A 16,276-nucleotide genomic window follows, 5' to 3' on the forward strand; every position below is an offset into this window, starting at 1 on the left:
TGCATCGAATAAGCTCATTTTGTTATTTAGGTGTCACCTTGTCTGTCCATCTCGGTTGGCTTCAGAATATTAAATATAAAACCTCCAAAGTAGCACAAATCAATGGTTGTGCTTAGATATGGGAAAAGATTAAGAGTGGGGTGTTGCCCCAAGGACACATTTCCCGTATGTGCAGAAGCAACCTGTGACGCAGGTGTCTGTGAATATTTTTTAAATCTGGGAACATTCAGGTTAAGGAAATTCAATTCCTGCAAGCACTGTCGGGCCTCCCACAGGGCGTTCCAGCCCACCCCCTGCATGCGGAGCGTGGCCTGCATCATATTGAGGGTCAGAGAAGCGAGCATCCATGAATCTACTAGGCCAGTTCATGGGAGAGTAAGCATCTTATCCTGATGCAAGCTCTGACTGTCTCAGTTACTTTACACCAGAGTTAAAAAGCCTGGGCTTTGAGAAGCTTTATGATAGGTTTCTGAAGAAGAATAAAGAAAGCTACAGGAGGATTGGTCTAGAATTCCTTTATTCTAGAGAACGAGTTAGAGGATCTGAAGAGGGAAGGAAGCAAAGCATACATCAATACCTCATGCAGAGAACATGCATGGGTCCTGTGCACTATTTGACATGCTTTGTCAACAGGACTGACTTACTATTCATATGAGATAGAAGAGCTAGTGAGGGAAATAGCCCCTCTCAGATAAGCATGTGCTTCTGTAATGGGTCAATGACAGAGAATCCACTTCATTGCCCCTGCAGTATCCGGCTTATCAAGGTGTGAGGACAACATTTATTCCACCAATGTTGGGGTGAGGCGTACAAGAGTGGCTTTTTCTTGCATATTAGCCCTGCCTGATTTGCACTCAGCACTTTCTATTTCTTTTTGTATTTAACATTCCCTAATGATTAGGACTCGCTTATTAGATTATGCGAGCATATGCTGCGTTCACATAGGTCCAGTTAATGTGGTTGTTATGCTTAATATAGCTCTCTGAAGGAATTTGATCATTGCCAGAAAATATTTGAGTGGGTAGCTCATTTGAATAGTAATCTCAATAATGGTTTCGGTATTTATGTGAGGTGATGGAAATGTCATACTGAAAGAAGTGTCATCTGAATGTGTTTGTATTCGATCTGTTTGTTTTATTCTGTTTTGGAAACAAAATGTTTTCGAAATTAAGAAATGCATTGTTATTGTATTGCAACAAGATTGGAAATCGATATGGAGCATTCTAGTAGCATGGGTCCCCAACGGGCAAATAGCAAGTTTCCTGATGCAAATGTAGATGTTTTAGTATGATGATGGTGAACATTAACCGTTGTTTGAATGCTAAACGAAATGTTATTCCTGACTGCATACTGAGTGCTCAGACGCGCTCAACATACTCTTCACGACGCCCATAAACTATATCTTAATGTCATGTTAAGTTAATTTCATAAATCATAAAGTGCAATATACACTACAGGCATCTTGGTGCTGAGGAACAGCCCATCACTGCGAAGACCCTGTGGAACCAGCCCTACTTTTGACAGGTCCACACAAACCAAGAGAAATCCTAACCCACGACTATACACTCAACCCGAGAAGATGGAGTAATGAGGCTCAAGCCCCGGTATCCAATAATCACTGCTGATGGAAAAAATCTATCAGCAAGAAGAAGACAGACAGGGGGCTGGGGGGGCGCGCTGAGGAAAACATGTGCAAAAACGAAAGCAGCCACCAGCCTGAAAAAACCCACCGAGACCAGGTGCATTGTCAATGAGTGTCATATAGCGCGAAGAGAACGCGTGAGTTGCTTCCATAGAGCAGCCACAGAAAAAGCACGTCCTCCAATCCAATATGGCATCGTGGGAACGAAGAGCTCGAGGAGGACCGTAAGGCGAAAACCTCAATTGAAGATATTCAGTGCCCACGCATGGGAGGTGCAGTGAACGATGCACAGGGATTGAAACTGGCCGCATTGGGAATGAACAAAGGAGAGGGTGGGTGGGGTTAGAGTTTATAATTGCGCAATATGGAGTCCTATGGATTGTGCCTCAGACTCTCTGCTCCTGCCTGACCGGAGCCGTCTTGGTGTTCACAGTACGTGTCCCACTCACTGATTGCATGGGTCAATGCTTTGATAACATAAAGTGTGCACACAGCAAATCAGATTGCCATATTTGCATGGGCCCAGTAAGCAAGCAAATGAGGGAATCCATCTTCAAAGGTTGCACCAGCAAAGGCAAGGAGTATGCATGGGGTATCTATAGAAGGGATTTTGCTGTCCCTTCTGTACTACAAATGGCAAGTTTGGTAATTCCGTTGGTGCCACTTTGTTGGGGGTTAATTGAATCACTGCTGTTTTTACCACACTTCGGGCCTCATTACGACCCAGGCGGTAAGTTACCGCCTGGGTCGTACCTTTACCACCATGGCGTAAACTACGTTTACGCCATGGTGGTTGGCGGACTTACCGCCCCATTCCGAGGTTGGCGGGGCGGTAAGTCCCCAATCCCCATTTACCCTTCCCCATTCCCATTTTTGCCCCATAGGGCATAATGGGAGTGGGGAAGGCGTTAATTACGCCACGGTAAATTACGGTGGCGTAATTAACAACAAGGTCCCTTAGCGCCATGGATTTTAACACCTGCTAAAAGCAGGTGTTAAATCCTCCATGGCGCTAAGGGACCTCGGAATCAGGCGGTAAGGGTCGGCGCTGTTTACGCCGCCGTAAACCCCTTACCGCCTGAGTCCTAATGAGGCCCTTCATGTTTGACCTTGAAGTATGGGCTTTTCCTACAGCATCAATATGCACAATGCATCAGACACAAAATCAACTATCCCCCTTGCTAGAAATTGTAAGATTCAATGTAAGGCAAGCCATTTCCTTCGGGATCTGAAACTCTAGTTTAGGACAATGGCTGCTTACCGATTAAAGGATCTATAATCATTAAATTCCTATTGTATATGACAGATAACCATACATGAGACATTACCCTTAGACAAAGTTGTATTTGCAACACCACAAGCAGAGACAGCTGTCTTATGATCAATATAAACAACAATGTTAAGATAGTGATCCAGGTGCATCATGAAACTCTGAAAGCATTGAATCAAATCTTTAACAAACAAACTGAAAGAAATTCCACACAGGGTCAGGAATTGCCGGTCCCCAAAGCAACAACAAACTAATTTCACACATTTAATTTTCCAAAGCGCTGCATGCCACTTGATTTCCAGAATATTGCTAACACTTCCACTTTTGACACTGACCAAGTCGCATTAAGGAGCACACCTCCGTAACAAAACAGTGACCACTCCAGGAGAATTATGCCTGATAACCCCCTATGTAGCAATGCCTCCCAGTTGAAATACTCCTTAATCTACACCTCAACCGATAACCCTCACTAGGAATCTCTAGAGAATGCACCATCATCAGCAATTACCATCTCACCTGGAACACTCACTCATATTCTCCATGGCCTAGAAGAGTTTCTTCTCTCCATCAATGGTGGTTCGGGATCGCCTTTCTGTGGGTCACCTTATATTCAACAGATCTTGCTTCCAGCAGTGGCAGTTCTCAGATGCACCTTCCTAGCCTCCAGCCCCACCACTGCTAGATCCTGCTGACACTTCTCCACCTTGCCCCCGGCCCCCTTCTGCGTCTGCATCTGAGTGCCACATTGTTTCCTCCAGAGTTTGTTTCCTTACTGCCTTGGAGGGGTGGCCTTTGGGCTCTGTTTATTGCCTTCGGGGGAGTGAGGGGTGAGCCAATCGGGTATCCCATTGCATGGGGAACACCCCTGTGACACCTTTTTAATTTCCTTTTTGTTTTATGTTTTCAGACACAAGACTGTGGTCAACTTCATCCTGGAATCTTGACCTCTGAAACGTGACCCGCTCCGTCAATGGTTCCTTTTATTTACACCAAACCTGACTCCTAACAAATGCTTTCATGCCACAATGATCATGCTACATTTTCTTGTCCAAATCCCAACAAAAAGCTATTACTTGATCATTGGCAATGTCCTTTGCCTCCTTACCGGCATAGAGACACGGTTTCAGAAGTTGTTAATGGCCGCTAAAAACAACCTGTTCCCTGACAATTGCAGATTTATCTGCAAAACTAGAACAGTGGGCAGAGATGGAGATGCTGCCATCTGCTATTCACTTATGCATCACCCAGTCAAACTCTTTCTTATATTCCCTATTATTCAACCCTTCCCAAATATTCACCATTTTAAAGCAAAAAATCATCCTAGGTTTCTTAAAGGTTTGGACTGAAGACCCCTCCGACACCTATGGCCATTCCATTTTTAAAACAATGGACAATCTGTCCTTCACCTTACTAATTAAAGATAAAATGCACTAGGGTCTACATACTCCCCATTGTATGTTTTCCCTGATCTCGAAGCTTCATGCAACAACCATCTGGCTTCTCCCCTAGTAGGTTCTTAGAGTAATCAACTTGTGCATTGATGGCAAAATATGTCATCACTCCCATGCAGAAATTGGAACAAACTCCTCCCTAGCACATTTCATAAAACTCTCTTTGCTATGAAAGAACAGCCCTGACGCCTCCTTTCGAGATCCTCAACCACATTTATGTTATTGCATTTATTTTATTAGAATTTCTGTTCAGTGCTGGACCTACCCAGAGCGTCTCCAAGTGCCTTGCAAGGTTCAAAGGTTAAAAAGGTTGGAGGTGAAACAGATGTTACAAAATGTTTTCAGGATAGGATAGAAAGATTAGAATAGATAGGATTGGGATACAAGTGGTAGTAAGGGAGATAGAAGGGAAGGGGTAGGTGTGGGGAATCAGGTATGTTTTGAAGCTCTTTCTGAAAGTGATGATGGATGGTGCAATGTGGAGGTGAAGATGTAGGCTTTTCCTGGCCCCCAGTAAATGCTTGCTTTTGTGTGCATGTTAGTTTGCAGAGTGGAACGTGGAGGAGATGTTGGCTTAATTGTCTGGTGTTTGTGTGGGTGGTGGCTTTGAGTGTATTTTGAAGGTAAGGTAAGGTTGTGTGGTGGATGGCTATTAAAATAATGCAGAGTCCTTTCAAGGCAATTCTTGCCGGCACAGGGAGCCAGTGCAGCAGGTGTGGCGAGAGTTGGGGTGATGTATAAAGGTTTGGGTTGGTGGTGGATGAGTATGTGTGCTGTATTTTAATTTGCTTTCATGGCGGCAGGGGAGCTGCTGCAGAGTCCATTGAGGAAAGCATTGACGTAATCCAGCTTGGTTAGAACCAGTGCTTGGACTGCACTGCAGTAGTCATCAAGAGGAATGAAATATCTGCTCTTTCATATGAGGTGTAGTTGTAGATTGCATGTTTTCGTGACAGCAGCTTTGTGGTGTGTGAAAGAAAGGCGGGGTCAATGGTGAAACCAAGGGATTTGATAGGTGTGGAGAGGAATATGTGTGAGTTGTCCGTGGAGAGTTAATTGATACAGGGAGTGAGTCTGGGTTGTGTCTGAGGGCGAGGGCAAATGGAGATATATTCCGTTTTGCAAGGGTTGAGCTTGAGGAAGTGGGTGGTCATTCAGGCGGTGATTAGTGTAGTGCCAGCTTTTGTGTTTTGATGTGGTGTTGTGAGAGGGATGAGAATTGGAAGTATGTATTTGTGTATAATCTGTGTATTGGTGGAAATGGATGTTGGGTTTGCTAAGGGTCTGTCCAAGGTATTGAACATATAGGTCGAAGAGGGAGGAACGGAGAGAGGGAGGAGCCTTGCAGGTGCTGTATTTGACCAGGGAGCAGTTGGATTACAAAGGGGGCATAGATACAAAGTGTGTCCTGTCAGTAAGGAAGAAGTCAAGAACAGTGCCTGAGAGTTTCGTCCTGTGGGATAGGATGCTGAGAAGTATGGTATGTTTTTTTATTTTTTTATTTTTTATTGCATACACATAACCATATAAATGGATTTATATACAATTAGAAAACATCAGTAACACAACATCATGATATATCACATATAAAACTGTCTTAAAATCATAGGATATAAGAAAATGGCAAAGCATTAAAAATAAACCAATTCATTTATAATTCCGATTACAAAGTTGTAAAACATAAGCATGTAAAGTATTAAATTGCAGTCTCTCCCAGCCATGAAGTCCACCCACAGGTCATCAATTATTTTATCCCTCCATGCTCAGGAATATGTTTTCATGAATTGGTGGTGTACAGCTTCCGGGCTACTACAATACATCAGCAAATCCTTGATAGTCTCAATCTCACAATCACCACATAATCTGCAAACACTGGTTGACCTACTCAGATCCCCTTGTACACCTGTGATTCCCTTGATTGCCAAGGTATCTACTAGATTAAATGTAACGTGGATATAACGTCCTACATTATTACCATGAGGGTAGGCCTCAATATATTTAGGACAGATTTGTCTTCCAATATAATGTTCTAAGAATAACTATTTAATAATTATTTCACCAGCCCTGTATAAGCTATGAGAGGAACGTTAAATGAATGTGGACCCGCCACAGGTGCCCAGCGGGTAACAGCTGATTGTATACCTTCTGTACAACAACTCCTAATGCACAGAGATAGAGAAGAATATTCAAGAGCTATCCTACCATGCAGTGTTCTGTCGCCTTTTAAGAATAGCTTGCGGCCAAATAATAATATTTTATTATCCAGTACAGGTTCTATACTGATGATATTAAATGCAAAACATATGTATTCTATTGGGAGAGTGATAAGGATCATGAGTACTTTTTCAGGCATTTACCTTCAACAGCCTTAAAAATACTTCTATATCGCATACCCCGAATTTCCACTCCATAGAGCATCAGAGTCATAACCTAAGATTGATAAATTTTCAATAAACTCTGAAGTGAATGGCCACTGCTTTCTCCAGCAAATGTATTCAAAATTCCCAATATGCCATTATTACTCAGATATTCCCAGTGGTCATACCCCTTCAGTCTTTCATCAAAAACGGTTCCCAGGTATTAATATTTGGTAACCTGCTCAATCTTATTATTGTCAATCTTCCAACATTATCTTTTCATTACAATGTTCCTAGGTCTAAAAACAAGGATCTTCGATTTATCAATATTTGTTGTTAGTCCATTTATTTCAGAGTACACACCCAGCGCTTCAAATTTGAGTTGTAATCCCTTTGGGGTGTAGTCCAAGATCAACAGGTCGTCTGTGTATCCGAGCCATGATACAGCAAGTCTGCCGACTAATATGGAGTCAGTTCCAGGTACCGCCCGAACCTCTTTCAGGGCAGCTACATAAATATTAAACTAAATAGGTGCCAGGATGCAACCCTGTTTTATGTCCCAAGTTGTGGTCATCCAATTAGTTGAACTACCAACAGCATCAAGCCTGATTCTGACTCAAGCATCGGAGTACACACTGATAATCATAGGAAGACGTCCTTGTGGAATGTCCCAAGCAACACATTTCTCCAAACATCGATAACAGAGGATGGTGTAAATAACTGCACTATAATCAATATAGGCAGCATACAATGACAGCTCTCTCACCTTCCAGGAGTATTCAATCAGAGAAGTAAACTTATACAAGTTGTACGAGGTATGCAAGCCTTTCCTGAAACCAGTTTGATTTTGGGGAATTATTCCTTTAGTGTCACTCCAAGCAGTGGGTTCACAAAGCAAAACTTTGGCAAAAATCATAGACGTGAAGTCCAGCATAGCCAAAAGACGATAATTGGAGGGAGCAAACTTACAACCTTTTTAATGCACTGGTATAATGTGTTGTCCCTCCAGGATGCCGGAATATGATTTATACGGCTAGCACACAGGAATAAATCATGGAGGGCAGCTGCCCAGATTGAAGGGTTCCTTTTCAACAAGGCATTTGCTGTCCAGCTCTACAGAATGTGAGCTATTCAATTTCCTCACAATGGTCTCTAATTCCATGATAGAGGTTTTATATTCCCATTTTTCATGCAGGATACCAATAGGGAAGGCAACATTCTGACAACTCCCGAGAGTATTAGTGATGTAATCCTCCCGGACTGCCCTCGGTACACCAGAAATTACAAGAGTCCCACCTCTCTTGGCATTCACAATGCCCCAATATAGTCGAGATTTGTTTTTTTGGACATGTCCGGCTAATGCCAGTCATAGATCTCTTTCCTTCTTTTTCTTGTATTTGACCAACAAGGTACAGAACTCACTCTTCCTATTTCTAATCTCGATGGCGACCATTGTGTTAACAGTAGCATCACCCAATCCTTTGATTGTTTAACCATATTCCTTAAATCTGCCCTCATTTTACATTTTTCACTTTGTATTACCCAATCATAGGGTGCCATTTGGGAGCAAGATGGTCTTCCGATAGCAGTCATTCTTAATTTTCCTGCACACATGTACCCTCTTACCTATTTTGTTTGAGGCATTTTCAAATAGCATCATCCTCTAAGAATTGGTATAAATATTGCACATACAGTTTGTATGCAGGCACCTTCCAAGTTCAGTTATATCCATTTCATTGGCTTTTACTAATTTAGGCAGCTTCCACTTGATGCAATTCTGTCCATTATTTAAAGCAATTGCACCAATATTTCCAAAGGTTTATCAGCCAGCGATATAACTAGCAGAGTACACACTGGAAAGTGCTCGCTCTCCTCTCGTAAAGAAATGTACTTATCAATTACTAGCTTCAGGGCTGCATGATTTGCAAACATATAATATATGGAGGGAGAGAGAGCATAGCTAACTCTTGTATATCCCGTGTTCGTATCCCCAGCACAAAATCCATTTAGCATGGTAAAGCTGTACTGGGTAAAAAGGTTTGCCCAAGAAACACCCTTTTTTTATCACATTTAGACTTCCCTACCAACATGGGCAACACCTCCATATCACAATTACCCATAAAAAGGGGGATTATGGCATTAAAGTCACTGCCTATTACAACTGGAGTATACACACTGCAAGAATCAAAAATATCGTCCATATTGTTCTTATTTCCTTCATGAATGACCATACCAGGTGGGCCATACACATTTATAACTAAGAGGCTCTGGCTTACATATCCGTAGCCCTTTGTGACCCGCAAGTATAGTCTCTGTGCTTTCATGATGCTTGTCTTGTCTCCAAGTATTATCAATAGAAACTAGAAGATCCGCCAGATCAGTTTTCTGCAGCAGAACACAATCTAATAATTCCTCAGTCTGAAACTCAACCTTGGTTATAACCTTTTCTCCTGATTCAACTTGGTCCACTAAGCATATATCGCTGCTCCTGATTATCCTAAGTATCACACTTTGGAAAATGTGCAGAAGAATGTCTCAATTAAATATAGGATGCTGCAATTGTAGAGCATTTTGCTCATTAATGGGCCTCACACTAGGAAGTTCAGCCATGGTGCCAGTAGTGCACACCCCTCTGCCATTATCAGGAGTTGCCTTCTGCCTTTTAGGCGGGTTGGGGGGTGCAGGACTTTGGTACATTCAAGCACTTGAGAATCATCACCAGCATTAGCCTTCTTTCTTTTCAACCTTTCTCTCCAATTTTCATTCGTCATAGCAGAAAGAGAAGCATGGTTGCGTTCAGACTGTTTCTGCTACAGCATGCATTTCCTGATATCATTTCTGCTTCCCTTTTGCATTCTTTTCCTGTTATCGTTGTCATTGTTAGCCTGCTTAACTTCCTCTGCAATTTTCCTTTTTTGAGCGTATGTCCCTTTTCTGTTGTTGCCAGCATCAGCCAACTCAAAAGCTCCATTACTAGTCTCCATTAAAGTCTAACAAGCTGTTTCAGAAGCAAATAAGTTGGCCTTATATCGCTTTCTTATTCCTATAGGCATTTCATTTCTTTGACAATCTCTGTCTCCTGTCCTTCTTTTTTATACTGTCAGATACATATGTATCTGGAGACTCCTGAGTTATTTCAGTACCAATAATTGCCGTAGCATTTTCCTTAGGATTTTTTTGTGATCTGCAACACCTTTTCCCTTGCGCCCATGCTACCATCTATAAGATTACACGCCTTTTATCTTTAGGCAGGAGGCCATGGATGTTTTCTTCCACCTCTTGTATCTCCATAATCACACGACATGCAACATTTGATCGGACATTAGGTTTACCACACTTTTGATTTATTATGTCCAACATGGGCAAATGTTTTTCAAATTGAATCTCAAATGCCTCACACGTTGTAATCACAGTAGTGAGCATTTACGCTAATGCCATATACTGTATCATAGATGGTACACTTTCATTATTGGCTGTGGAATTTAGCTAAGGCTGGATATCGCCCACAGACACCTCAATCAAATCATTATCCACTGTTTTCTCAATTCCTCCCACACCCTGTCAATATCGGGGTAGAAGTACGTTGGTTCATCATTTCAACTCCTTCAGTCCATTAACAACAGAACAGTTTCTCAAACTCCTATCTGCCCGCAAACCGTCCGGATCTCCATTAGATCCATGCCCAGCCACTACCCTTAAAGAAATCTTTGCCTCCACCTGCGCAGGAGAACACGCAAGATCCATCATAAATGCTTCCCTCTCTTCCGGTACCTTTCCAGACGCATTCAAATTAGTGCACGTCAAACCCCTGATTAAAAAACCCTCGCTCGATCCACTCGTGCCCAAAAACTACCGCCCCATATCAAACACCAGGTTCCTCGCCAAACTCTTTGATCGAACCGCCTACTCTCAACTTAACGCCTTTGTTGAAGCCAACAAACTCCTAGACCCCGCCCAATCAGGCTTCAGAACTTGTCACGGAACCGAAACCACCCTAACCTCTATCTTAGACGACCTTAAAATGACTGCTGACTCCGCGGGATGCGCCGCACTAATCCTTCTCGACCTATCAGCCGCCTTTGACATGATCAATCACTCTATACTCCTTGATCGCCTCCTCTCCCTAGGAATACGTGGAACCGCCCTCAAATGGATAGCCTCATTCCTCAAGGGCAGGCACCAAATAACGACACTCTCCAACTTTACCTCCCAAGCCCGACCAGTCGACACAGGAGTCCCACAAGGAGCGTGTCTATCTGCTCTCCTTTTCAATCTCTACCTGATCACCCTCCCACCGATAATTCGTGCACACAACATCCTATGTTACAATTACGCCGATGACACACAACTAATTCTAAAATTCTTGAACACGAATCCTAACTCACGACCTGACCTGGCAGCCTGCCTCCTTAACATTGAACGCTGGATGACCCAAAACCACCTCCTGTTAAACCCCTCCAAAACAGAAATCATGGTGTGCGGCAACCCAGATCTTCTCCCACACCCACTGCCCTGGCCAACCGCCATGGGCAACTCGCCGATCCCCTCCAACACAGTGAAAAACCTTGGATGCACCCTAGACTCTGACCTAACACTCTCGCGCCAAGTCAACAACGTCTCAAAGTCCTGCCACTACCACCTCAAAAACCTTAGGCGCATCTTTCCTTATCTATCATTTCCTAACAGAGTCTCTGCGGTACAATCAATCGTCATCTCTCGGCTGGACTACGGCAACCCCCTATACCTAGGAATCCACGCCTACCAAATGAACAAACTTCAAAGAGCACAAAACGCGGCGGCCAAAGCGTTACTTGCGCTTGGTCCAAGAGACCATGTATCCCCAGCCCTCAAGACACTGCACTGGCTTCCAGTAGCCCGTAGGGTAGCTTTCAAAACCTTATGCCTCACCCATCGAGCAGTACATAAAACAGGACCGCAATATCTTCAAGAAAAACTAATAGCTTATCACCCCACTCGCACCCTTAGATCAAGCACAGCCGGCCTCCTTGTAATTCCTAAGACAAACTCAGTCAGGTTGGGCGGAGCATCATTCTCAGCCCTAGCCCCAACCCTGTGGAACTCACTCCCACCCCACATCAGGCTAACCGAGGAACTATCAACTTTCCGCAAACTACTGAAAACCTGGCTCTTTCCCTAAAAACCAACCGGTTCCCTCCTAGCATCATCAAAAAAAAAAAAAAAAAAAAATCAAATCAAAAATCGCCTGTATCAGAAATTGCGAAAAATTAAAACGAGTAATGTACATCTAAACAGTGAAGTAAATAATACGAATTGACGACTGGATAAAAGAAAAATAGAGCATAGACGAACTTGGAGAGTCGATGTATGTGGTAAACAGATGACTGTAGAGCGCGGATGACCGTGGAAGGCGGATGACTGTGGAAGGCGGTTGACTGTGGAAAGCGGATGACTCTGGGGGGCGAATGACTGTGGAGGCCGGATGACTGTGGAGAGCGGATGACTGGGTAGCGCGTTCGACTGGCCAGGGCGGATGAATATGGAGGATGTATGCCTATGGAAGGTGTATGCCTGTAGAAGACAACTGTAGAGTGCGGATGACTGTGGAGGACTGTAGAGGACGGATGACTGTAGAGGGCGAATGACTGTGGAAAGCGGATGACTCTGGAGGGCGAACGACTGTGGAGGCCGGATGACTGTGGAGAACGGATGACTGGGAAGCGCGTACGACTGGGCAGGGCTGATGACTATGGAGGATGTATGCCTATGGAGGGTGTATGCCTGTAGAAGTTGACTGTAGAGTGCAGATGACTGTGGAGAGCGAATGACTGTGGACGGCGGACGACTGGGCAGGGCGGATGAATGTAGAAAGTGGATGCCTCTGGAAGATGACTGTAGAGGGCGGATGTCTGTGGACAGCGGATGTCTGTGGAAAAAGGATGACGGTGGTGGGCGGATGCCTCCTGGCCATCCCTAAACCAGGCAACGAATGAGTAGGCTGCAGCTTCATTTTTCCGCATCATGGGACCATGAGTCGGGTGAAGGAGCCCCAGTCAGTATACCTGTTCATCTACAAAATAACACCATTGATCCCTTACTGCTATGTATCAAAGTCAACGTGATTAAATTGTTCAGAAAAGTACCAAACTCTGGTATCATGCACTTTTGTAAAATTCTCTGAAAACAAAAAGGGCAAATTTCTAGAAAATTATTTGAAATATTTATTTTTTAAACAAAGAAAATCCTAATAACACAAAAGTTGTAATAACAGAGAAGTATAACAAAAATTATAAAAACACTCAGAATTGTAAATCACAGTGCAAAATTTTGTATAGTTTTAAGAACAAAAAAACAATCAATTATTCTTTTTGTGAAACAGAAAAAAAATATTTTTTGTTTTTTGAATAGATTGTTCTTTTTATAAAGTCACAAAGAAGAAATAATGAAGGATTGGAGTACTAGTGGAGAGAAAGTATATGGACGGTTCTTAAGGTAAAAAGTTCTTCCTTTTCTACACAGAAAAGCCGTGTCCACTCAAACTCTAACTCCAATAATCCTAATGACAGGTCTGCCTACGTGTAGGTGTCAAAAAAAAAAATATTTCAGAAAAAATCAAGGTTGACATCATCACAACAACGTTTCGGCTAACATGCCGCCTGTCTGGCCATAGTTTCTTTGCATAGTTGAAAGTTGCCTTCCTCAGGGCGAAAGAACCTCACAACAGTTTAACCCTGTGGGGAAGCAGACATGAAAGAAAATGAAGTTAAATTTAAAAGCATAATGGGAGCGAACTCCAAAATTTAAGTAAAGTTGCCCTTGTTGTTTAAAAGAGAATAAATTAGGAAATCAATTACCTCAATTTTGCAGGCTGTGGGTAAGTTAGAAATACAGGCGTGAAAAAAGGGGCTCAGGGGCCCACGACAGTGATGCCTGTAAAGCGGAACTGACAGGGCCCTTGGTGTAACTGCATCGAGTAAGGACTCATATTGGAGAAAACAACTACTGAAATGGAAAGGGGAACTTATCAGAATAAAGATGGGACAAATTGAAGTTATCCAAATGGGGAGAGGAGTAGAGAGGTGTGTACTCACATGTGGATTAAATCCTGTAGCTAAATAGCATACACAGATGAAAGGTTCATCTACAACAGGACCTCATTTGGTGGGGGCAGGATGTGACCCTCATGGTGGGCAGACCATTCAAGCGATCATACTAAAACTACAGATTCCGAACTCCACAGGTGGGGCTCTACATTGGGCACGTTCAATGCAGTCTGTGGTCTGTACTGACCAACAAAATCACTGAGTGAAGGAGCGCAGATAGCGGAGGCGCGTGGAGAGCAGAGAAGCATGAGAGCTACTGAATGGGGAGAACGACTGAGTGGGGGGAGCGACTGAGTGGGGAGAGCGACTGAGTGGGGAGAGCGACTGAGTGGGGAGAGCGACTGAGAGGGGAAAGCGACTGAGAGGGGAGAGCGACTGAGTGGGGAGAGCGGTTGAGTGTGCAGAGTGGTGGGGGAGCGACTGAGTGGGGGAACAGATGAGTGTGGAGTGCCGATGAGTGTAGAAAGCGGATGAGTGCAGAAAGCGGAAGAAAGTAGAGAGCAAATGAGTATGGAGTGCAGATGAGTGTGGAGGGCGGATGAGTGTGGAGGGCGGATGAGTGTGGAGGGCGGATGAGTGTGGAGGGCGGATGAGTGTGGAGGGCGGATGAGTGTGGAGGGCGGGTGAGTATGGTGGGCGGGTGAGTGGGGAGGGCGGGTGAGTGTCGAGGGCGAGAGAGCTGAATAGGAGATCGAATGAATACAGATGAGTGTAGATGAGCGTGGAGGAGGAGCGCTGCCGGCAGACGTGTGTGGAGCGCGGATGAGTATGGAGGTTAGCTTAGAATAAAGAGCGGACGAATATGAAGAGCAAATGAATGTGGAAGACAGATGAATGTAGAAAACACATGAGTGTAGAGAAGGGTTGAGTGTAGAAAGAAGTTGAGTGCAGAGAGGGGAGGAGCGTGGACAGCTGAAGTGTCCAGAACAGACGACCGTACAGAGCGAAAGAGCGTGGAGAGCGAAAGAGCGTGGAGAGCGAAAGAGCGTGGAGAGCGGCCGATGTGGAGAGCACATGAGTGTAGAGAGGGGTTGAGTGTAGAACGAAGTTGAGTGCAGAGAGGGGAGGAGCGTGGGCAGCTGAAGAACGTCCAGAACAGAGGACGTTACAGAGCGGAAGAGCGTGGAGAGCGAACGAGCGTGGAGAGCGATCGAGCGTGGAGAGCGAACGAGCGTGGAGAGCGAATGAGCGTGGAAAGCAGCCGAGCATGGAGAGCGGCCGAGGGTGCAGAGAACGGCCGAGGGTGCGGAGAGCGAACGAGGGTGTGGAGAGCGAACGAGGGTGCGGAGAGCGAACGAGGGTGCGGGGAGCGAACGAGGGTGCGGGGAGCGAACGAATGTATGGAACAAATGAGGGTATGGACGGGCGAATAGTGCATAGAGCGGATGTGAACCCAAACACATAGAACGGACCTAACCGCTCAGAATTGCGCGACGTGCTTATTTGTTTTGGAATGCAAGGAATCTTTGAAAGAGCATACTGCATATCACACCCCACGCTTACTCTCTCCTTACACCACCATTCAACTAGAACACAGAGATACTATGACACCATTCGGTATAACTGTTCTCATATCAACATCTGCCGCTCACCCCCCATCACTCTAAGTAAACATGGCTGGTCTCACACCCCCAGCCAGGCGTATCTCCTCAGGCCTAACGCCGCCACACTCGGTCTGGATAACTCCAGCCAGACCGAACACATATCCCTGATCTCTCAACCACCACACATACCGCTAAGAAGCAGCTACCACATGAATTCCGCACCAGCTGCACACATACCGGTGCGCACAGGCACCTTTGGACTCTCTCTAAATCCTTCCACTGACCCGAACTTCGGTTCCCAAGGGCGTTCAACCTACCAGCGCCTTCAGACCATACCAATGGTATATAAGGCGCTATACAAATGTAAAATAACAATAACAATAACAATAAGCTGACCTCAGATTGGTTATCTGTGTTACTTCATTAAGTTCCGCCTCCAACATATCACCAAAAAGACGCAACTGTGTTTGGGTAGGACATTCAATCACAGCCACAATATTAGAAACCTTTTACATGCCAACCATCCCTAAAGAATGTCCTAAGAGGACATTAGACTCCGCTTGCACATCCGTCTCTTCAACATATACGGTAGAACTGGGAGAAAGCGGTGTCAATGCAGAACTAATGCTGCTAGTTGATTTAGATCCCCAGCATGCAAGAGAAACTGCAAGGTCTTCAATATCAGAATGCATACTGCCACAAGATTTAACAGGAAAATATTTGGTGATTATTTTCAGGGGTAACCTTAATTGTACCAATACCTGCTATCTTGTTCAAAGATTCGGTACCTTGATGATTTTTGGTGGACAAACACGCAGGTCCTAATGAATATGCACATGGAGGAATAGTGTTTGCAATATCATCATTTGAACTCAATGTTTCAGTGTGCATATTATCGATGGTCAGACAATTTGCAGTTTCCATAGCTTC

The sequence above is a fragment of the Ambystoma mexicanum genome, chromosome 4p (assembly GCF_040938575.1).
Source record: "Ambystoma mexicanum isolate Mex_15411 chromosome 4p, UKY_AmexF1_1, whole genome shotgun sequence".
NCBI classification, from domain to species: Eukaryota; Metazoa; Chordata; class Amphibia; order Caudata; family Ambystomatidae; genus Ambystoma; species Ambystoma mexicanum.